Source organism: Sturnira hondurensis, unplaced genomic scaffold, assembly GCF_014824575.4.
Source record: "Sturnira hondurensis isolate 20B ecotype Veracruz unplaced genomic scaffold, ASM1482457v3 Scaffold0016462, whole genome shotgun sequence".
Taxonomy (NCBI): Eukaryota; Metazoa; Chordata; class Mammalia; order Chiroptera; family Phyllostomidae; genus Sturnira; species Sturnira hondurensis.
The window spans coordinates 10,138,304-10,147,978 of record NW_028089093.1 but is presented as its reverse complement, the minus strand read 5'-3'; positions in this window follow the sequence as shown (position 1 = coordinate 10,147,978).

Genomic DNA, 9,675 nt, shown 5'->3' with positions numbered 1-9,675 from the left:
GCCAATGCTTATTTACTATTCTGAAAATCCCAGAGCCCTTAAGAATTATGATAAATCTATTCTTTCTTGTGTCCTGTAAGTGAAACAATGAAGCCTGGTTGGCAGTAGATCTGTTTGCAACATGGTTTACTGATTATTTTAAGCCCACTGTTGGGATCTGCTTAGAGGAAAAAAATACATTCAAAATAACACTGTCCTTCTGGTCGCCCCAAAGTTCTGATGGAAATGTACAATGAGGTTAATGTTTTATTGCCTGGATCCATTACACCATGTATTTTGTAGCCTATGATCAAGGAGTTTGATTTTGAGTCTTATTTAAAAAATACATTCGTAAGGCTGTAGCTGCTACAGATTCCTCTAATGGATTTGGGAAAAGTAATTTAGAAACTTTCTGAAAGGATTTACCATTCTAGAGGCCATTAAGAACATTCACGATTCATGGGAAGGAAACAAAATATCAAAATGAACAGGAATTTGAAAACATTGATTTCAACCCTTACAAGAGACTATGAGGGGGCAAGACTCCAGTGAAGAAAGTAATGGCAGAAGTGGTGGAAATGGCAAGAAAGCTAGAATTAGAAGTGGAGCCTAAAAGATGTGACTAAATTAATTGCTACAATCTCATGATAGAATTAAACAGATGGGGTATCACTACTTATGGATGAACAAAGAAAGTGGTTTTTTGAGCTGGATCTACTCCTAGTGAAGATGCTGTGAAAATGGTTGACATGCCAACCAAGGATTTTGAATATTATATAAACTTAGTCAACAAATTAGAGACAGAGTTTGAGAAGACTGAATTCAATTTTGAAAGAAGTTCAACTGTGTTACATGCTATCAAATAGCAATACATGTTACAGAGAAATTATTTGTGAGAGGAAGATTAATTGATGTAACCAACTTCATTGTGGTCTTATTTTAAGAAATTGCCACAGCTACCCCAACCTTCGGAGCATCAACCACCCCGATCAGTCTGCAGCCATCAGCACCCAGGCAAGACCCACCATCAGCAGGAAAATTATAATTTATGGAAGGCTCAGATTATGGTTAGCATATTTTAGCAATGAAATATATTTAATTAAATTATGTATATTTTTTAGAAATAATGCACATTTAATAGACTACAGTGGAGTGTAAACCCAACATTTGTATGTACTGGAAGACAAAATATGTTGTGTGATTCTACTTCAATACCTAATTTCGGTTGTCTAGAACTGAACCTGCGGTATCTCCGAGGTATGTCTGCATGCACAGGACTAAAGGTTGTGAGTACATCACTTCGTACTTAAAAACCATGAACTCATCTTTCAGTTCTGCCTAATAATAGTTCAAATTATTGAATATAGACAGCTATAAATGTCCTTAATCTTGATGTCAATTAGAATTTATTTCAAACTGATTAGAAGACATTGCATTTTACATTTTTATCAGTTTAGAATTAGCCTAGACTTATCATTTGGATCATTTTAAAAGTGATTAGAAAATTTTGTTTCCCAACACACATGGGATGACGTAGACTCTTTGTAGGTGACACTTGTGCTGGTTTGCATCACAGGCCAATGGAAACATTTCCAAGTGGGTCTATCAACAGCATGAGGTTGCTGTTTTTGTTTTTGTTTTTTCAGAAGCAATTGCTTTCTTATTCATAGTTAAATGCCATGTTCTCCCTTTAAGAGACTGATAGGGTAATTTTTATTATTACTCTCCTTCATGAATCATTTGTATATTAAATAAATGGTATACAAATTTGGAAGACTTGTTATTTGTCAAAAAATATGAAACTAACTATTAAATTTGACAATTCTTTAAACATTGTGCTGTCGAATAACAAGTAAAAATCTATGTAAAAATTTTATTATTATTCCTCATCTTTTTAAAAATTGTGATTCTTAAAAATCTATTTCTTCATTCTAATCCCCTAAGTAACCATTCTGATAACTGCTTTCCACTTCTGACTTAAGCTTCTTCATTGTCACTCCAATAACTTACCAATGAATAAATGTGAATGTATTAAACATACGGTGCTATTTCTGTAAATTAATTTTTGAATTACTTGTTTATTTTTATTTCTGTTCAAAGAAGCCATTTTATCAGAAATTATGCTTAGATAGTTCCCCATATAATTCATATTACTTGGTGTAGTTATATTTCATGGGAGCATTACTCTTTCTTTTCTTTTTTAACTTTTTTTTTCAGTTACAGTTGATATTCAATATTATCTTAGTTTGAGGGGTACAGCATGGCAGTTGGGCATTTATAGGACTTAGAAAGTGAGCTTCCCTATAGGTTTAGTACTTTACTGGCACAAACGTAGTTATTACAATATTATTGACTATATTAATTAGTAAACTTTCCCTTTAGTGGTTCCAAATAAATGATTTTTATTTTTTTTTAAACAGAACCTAAAAAGTAACATAAGCTAAGGCATGTTGGAAATGCATTCTCATCCAAATATTGTGCATACCTGTCACACTCAGTGATTACTTCTAATAATTCTTTAACTCTTTAATATTTCTCTACAACTTCCAAAATTTGTTAGCCAAACAATGTATTTCACTTTATATTATTTCACATGAGCTCTTTTAGCTACTTTCTATTGTATGAATAATTATTATTAACTCAATTAAATGTGAATTTTTGAATTTATTGCTGTGTATGTATTGCTAATTGGTAAAGCTTTGTCAGGCACCAAACGTGCCCCTAAGTTGCAAGATTTCTAAAAACACTGCATAATTTTTACCTCATGTTCTGGGTACAAAAATCTTAACATTTTGCTAACTCTGATGTTTTTAAACTACCATGGGATAATATTTCAAAAAAAGATATGGACTTAAGTCAAAATTCATCATGTATATAGTACATGTAAATAAGTACCACATGTATTTTTTTTCTGAAAAATATTAAACCTTTTTGGCTGACTTCTTGGTATAGCAGATCAATTTTTAGCTCTTCACACTAGCAGCAAGTGTGCACATCTAATGTCATTTCTTGCCCTGCCCCCTATTTTTCCTCCATTGTTTTCTTTTGTAATTTAAATTTCCTTTTTATCTAGTGAAGAGAAATTTCACTAGATAAAAATAGATTACATAGATTCACATAGATTCACTTCACCTACATTTACTTGGAGTGTAAATAAGAGCAATGTGCTGGACATAAACAACTGAGGGAGAAGGCCTTAGGGTAGTAGAATCCCCCTCAGCTCTTCATGTGGCACGTGACTGTTTGACAAGGGGCCCCGTGAGAAGGCCACCATGGGAGACTTCAGGCCAAGATGGAGGCATAGGTGGAAACACTATACCTCCTCGCAACCAACACTATACAACCAAATTTAAGGACAACAAAGATTTGGAAACAAAAACACAGCCAAAACAGACGGAAAATTGAATCGTACTGAAGTCTGACAACAAGGAACCATTCATCCAGACCAGTAAGAGGAGCAGAGTCAGCAGCTGGCAGAGAGGGGTCCAGGCAGGAAAAGGCAGTGGTGTGCTGAGCGGGTGGGCGTAGGACACAAACCCAGTTAAGGCTTGCAAGGCGGCTGGCTGACTGAAGACACACATTTGTGCACAGAGAAACCAGGCAGGTTTAAAAACAGTCAGTGACACAGACTGTGCAACCCAGGGCCCCAGCAACAGGAAATAAAGCCTAAAAGCACCAACTGGAAAAACTTTCAGGGGTTGAGGTGCCAAGAGAGGTGTCCAGCCTCACAGTAGAGTTCGTTGGGGATACCCACAGGGTCGAAGAACGTGCACAAGCCCACCCACACAAAAATCATCACCAGAAGGGTCCAAATTGCTTGTGGGACGTGGCAGAGGGGACCAAAATCTGAGAAAGAGCAGAACAAATGCCATACCTCTCTCTCTGCCCCTGCCACTGAGTCAGACCAGTCACAACCCAGCCACTGGGTTGACCCGCCCTGGTGAACACTTAAGCCCCCACCCCTCGTACGTATCAGGCGGGGACAGACCAAAACATTATGGCTCAAGCAAAAGAACAGCTCAAAGCCCCAGAGCCAATACTTCTAAACAACAAAGACATATCAGATGCACAGTTCAAAATACTGGTGATCAGGATGCTCACAGAACTGGCTGATTTTAGGCACAAATTAGATTTAAAAAAATGAAGGCTACACTAAGTGAAATGAAGGAAATGCACAGGGAACCAATAGTGATGGAAACAAAACTGAGACTAAAATCAATGGAGTGGACCAGAAGGAAGAAAGAAACAACCAAACAGAAAAGAATGAAGAAACAGGAATTCAAAAAAAATGAGGAGAGGTTTGGGGACCTCCAGGACATCTTTAAACGTTCCAACATCTGAATTATAGGGGTACCAGAAGGGGTAAAGGAACAGCAACAAGTGGAAAACTTATTTAAACAAATAATAAAGAACTTCCCCAGTCTGGCAAAGGAAATAGACTTCCAGGAAGTCCAGGAAGCTCAGAGAGGCCCAAAGAAGGTGGGCCCAAGGAGGAACACACCAAGGCATATCATAGTTGTATTAGGCAAGATTAAAATGAAGGAGAGAATTCTAGAAGCAGCAAGAAATAAGGGGACAGTCACCTACAAAGGAGTTCCCATCAGACTGTCAGCTGATTTCTCAAAAGAGACCTTACAGGCAAGAAGGGGCTGGAAAGAAGTATTCCAAATCATGAAATCCAAAGACCTACATCTAAGATTGCTCTATCCAGCAAAGCTCTCATTTAAAATGGAAGGGCAGATAAAGTGCTTCTCAGATAAGGTCAAGTTCAAAAAGTTCTTCATCAATAGAGCCCTTATTATGTGAAATGTTAAAGGGACATATCTAAGAAAAAGAAAATAAAAAATATGAACAGTGAAAAGACAGCAAACTCACAGTTATCAACAACCACACCTAAAACAAAAGTAAACTAAGCAAACAGCTAGACCAGGAGTGGAGCCACAGAAATGGAGAGCACACAGAGGGTTAGCAACAGAAGAGTCAGAGGAGAAGGGGGGAGAAGGTACAGAGAATAAGTAGCATAGACAGTAGGTAGGAAATAGACAAGGGGAGGGAAAGAATAGTATGAAAAATGTAGAAGCTAAAGAACTTATGACACATGGACATGAACTAAAGAGGGGGAATGTGAGGGGAGGGCATGTTCCCGGTGAAGGGAAATGAAGGGGTGAAATGGGACAACTGTAATGGCATAATCAATAAAATATATTTTAAAAAAGAAGGCCACCATGGGAATGAATCTGAGGTTCTGTTTACATATTAGATGAAAAAAGTAAGTTAAGTACAAGTTCTAATATATCCCTCCACCACTACAGTAGATTATTTTCCAAGTTCTCTCATGCTTGAATACTTTGGTGAATTTCACTCTAATTTACTTGATTTATATAAAATATTCCACCAATAAATATTTGCTCTTTTATTCATTAACTTATACATTTGTTTAATAAAGGGAAAAGGAGAGAATGACAAATTGGTAAATAAAGTAGCATGAACAAAATTAGGATAATAGAAAAGTACTTTTGCCTAATGAAATACATAGAAGTCTCATTATTTGCTTTTGAATAAGGCTATAACATTAATATATACAGGGCCTATAATAATTAATGCTCCTTTTTATTATAAAATCATCAGCACATAATTGTGTAAAATAACAATATCACACCCAAGCACACCATATGACCTTTTAGGTGAAATGTTGAAATTAAAACTATAATTATTACACCCATATTATTACCCTACTAACCACACTCAAAAAGAATAACTTCTGTTGGATTGTATTTATATTACAATCAATCATATATTTTTGTACATATGTGTACATATATGTTTATATATGTGTATGCATTTACATATGTATATATGTTTATGTATGTGTATATGGTAAGGACAAGCTAGTCTTTGCTGGACATGGTATTGCAGTACTGGAAAAAATTATGCAAGATGAAATCATGTAAATCAATCTTGACAATCAGTAAGAATAACATGACCGTTCCAGTACTGTTTTTAAATTTTGCCAAAATATTATAAACTCTCTTACTACAGGTTAGAAATAGATTTGGAATTAAAAAAATATAAATTGATGTTCATTTGAAACATTGTAGTTCAATGAAAATTAAAATATTTTATTTCTTTGTGAAAAGACTTATCAAAAGTAGTTTGGACAGTGCTTGCTTTCTTCTCATCAAATAAAGATAAAGAGCAAGGATCTTGGCAAATTGTCTGATTTCTTTCTAGGTTTGGATCGGCTTCCCATATTTTATCTTTTGAACATTTGGTGTTGCTAAATGGCCTTGAGATTTCCTTTAATGTGAAGTTTTTTGACAATGTTACTTCCCCTAGGACATTTTTATCCTTTTGGTCACAGCCGCATTCTTCATTTATGTTGATCAGTCACCTTCATTAAGTTTCTCCAACTGCATATCTAGAGTTCTTTAAATTGTGGCAGTCAACTTTCCCACAATCAGATATTTTTTCTATTAACTCTATTTATTCCAGTTGGAATCCTGCAATGATATCTGCATAGTGCAGTAAATGTTTCCGCCATACTACATCATATCACGACTGTCTCCTTTTTTCCTGGAGCCTCTTCTGATATCAAATGCCTGCTTTATGTCACATTTCATCCAAAGTTCAGCTAAGAATATTGCATGATGTTTAGTTGTTGTGTGAATAAGCTGCCTCAAAATCTAACTTGTATATTCATTTTAGGCCACACAAGTTGAAATATTTTCTTGATCTATTAACTGAAGTTAATGAAGTTTTGTTTGGTGGTAAAAAGAAAATTTTCACATGTTTATTCACAACTCTAAGAGACTTAGGATGACATGGAGTATCATCCAGCAGTAAAGTGCTTTAAAAGTTAAATTATTTTGCCAACAGTATTTCTCTACCACTGAGACCAAAGCAATGTATAATCCAAACTGTAACAGTGCTCAAAAAATGCTTTGACTGTGGCCTTTCACTGTGGTTATCAAAATCTACCAAGGAATAAGAGTTTTCTATAATTTGATTAAAATCAATTACACAGAGACTTATTAATCCTGTAAAAAAAATCTACAAACTTCTATATGGCTCTTGGCAGTGGAATAGAACTTGGCTGAAATGATCCAGATAACGCTCTAGGAAATGTTTACATTTCAAGTCTGCCATGGGATTCCAGGCATGCAAAATGGAAAGGGTGCCTCGTTAGGCTTCCTCACATATCTTCTAGCAGAGGTTTCTAATGAGCAAGATGCTAGGTGACAATTCTCCATGGATTTGTTGCATTTATCCAGGCCTTGCAAACTAAGGACCTGACCACCTTTGTTCTAGACTATGTTTTCAAGGATTCTTGTATAAGAAACCATCTGAAACATAGAAGTAGCACTGCTCTCTAGACTGAGGAGCTGGTTTGTCTGCTGCCCAACATGGTAAAGATAAAGTCACCCTCCAAGGAAAAGATCAGGTAGACTTAATGCCCTTATAAAAGATTCAGGTTTTCTCAAAGATCCTCTCCTCCAACTCAATCTACTGTGCATGCAGGCATCACATGGTCCTCTGCATTATTCTTTGGGATTTGGGACTTAAGGAACCACTGTGAATACTGGCACTCCAGCTTCTGCTACTCCCCTGAGCAACAATATCTTTTGTTTCTGACCCCAGTGTATCAAGATTTCTACCAGCAACCACAAAATGTGGGAAACAAACCTCTGAGCCTGCAAGCAAGAGAAAAATCTCAGACCTCTCCTAAGTTCTTGCCAAGAGAAGCCTCACTATAACCTTCTAGTTGCTGAAACAGGTCTCAGGCAAAAATGAAAGTGACTTCAAAATCTGTAAAAGAAAAACTATCAGATGTGTGTCGTACCTTAATGGCAAAATACTGCAGACACAAATATGTGCCCAATTTTCAAAGAAGTAATATAACAACACACTTGCAAGAAAAAAAGTGCCCAACTCTAGTAAAAAATGTTTTAGTTATGATGCTATTTAACCTTCATACATATAATTTTCCTCATTTATAATTGGTAGGAACTTACAATAACTACCTCAGAGTTGTTTTGAATTATATATGAGGTAATGAATAGAAGGAATGAGCATACTACAGTACATATGAGAAACACTCAACAAATGTTTTATATTGCTTTAGAGTTGCTTAGAATACCTCATTAAATAACTCAAAGTCTAGAATGAAATCTCATATACCCTCATATTGTAAACCCCATGGGATTGTCGTTTAAATATTTTTGGAAGTCACCTATCCTGTCCTGAGTTCTGTTCTACATCAACACCAGAAGTAAGATTCCTATGTGATGTTATAAAGCTTTCCGTGGTGAATCAAAGCATCTTTATACATGTATGTACAGGGCTCTCCGATGACTAGTTGGTAACTGTAGAAGGTTGCCAGAATGAAGCAATCCATCCTCTATATCCACCATCAAACAATTCTAATTTACATATCTGATTATGTCAATTTTCTACTGAAAGATTCTCCTTTCCAAAGAGAGTCCAAACAACTTAGTATTTCACACTACATTCATTTCTTTCTTTACTTAATCTTTATTTCCATTACCATTTAGTCCCCTCCTACCCCTGTCCCCACAGCACTCACCACATGGTTGTCCATGTCCATGAGTCCACTTCACTCATTTCTACTTTTCCCTTCTCACATACCACATATCCTGTAAATGTAAGACCTTTTCATAATGTTTTCTTTTTGCTCTACTTTGACAGATATGAGTCTGTGCCCAGAAATGCCTGTCTCTTATTTCTTCCTGTGAAATCTTATTCATTCTTCAGCAGTCAGATCAAATATCACTTCCTCAGTGAAGCTACTCGTAACTTTCCCAGGACAGTTTGTCACCGCTCTGCTATCATCCAAAAGAGTTCTGGACACACCATTATAGAACTTATAATGCAAAATGTAAAGACTTGCTTACTTACGTGTTTTCCTATTGTCTACTCATGTATGTGTTTCCAGTGTTCAGGATAATGAAAGGCTTACTATGTATCTTTTGGTCTTTGAATAATTCAAGGGATGAATGCAAGACTCTGTGTTTACCATGATAATGTGAATTAATTTTATCATGAATCTTTACTTCATTTGATTCTTGAGGATGGACATGCTTATAGAATCTTATATTAAAATCCAAAATTCTCTGGTAGGCACATCTTGTAAACACACTTGACCAGACCATTCTCCCTGACTGGAACATTCTCGGACTGGATGTTCACATGTCTTGGTCCATCATCATCTTCTTCAAGTTTCTGCTCAGTTATCACTTTCTTTTAAAGAGGGTAACATTTAGCCCTGGCTGGTGTAGCTCAGTGGATTGAGCGTGGGCCTGCGAACCAGAGGATCGCGGTTCAATTCCCAGTCAGGGCACATGCCTGGGTTGCAGGCCAGTTCCCTGCGGGCCAACTCCCAGCAGGGGATGCATGAAAGGAAACCATACATTGATGTTTCTCTCCCTCTCTCCTTCCCCTCTAAAAGATAAATACATAAAATCTTAAAAAAAATAAAATAAAAAAATAAAAAGGGTAGCATTTGAATAGCAACTATTTGAATAGCAGCTATTCTTTCTCTTCCCTGTTTTATTTTTTCTATAGTACTTATCATCTTTAATATACTATGCAATTGTTTATACTATAATATCTATTGTTACATTTTGCTCACTGCATTGTAAACTATATGTGGGCAGATATGTTTTTTCTTTTCTTTTC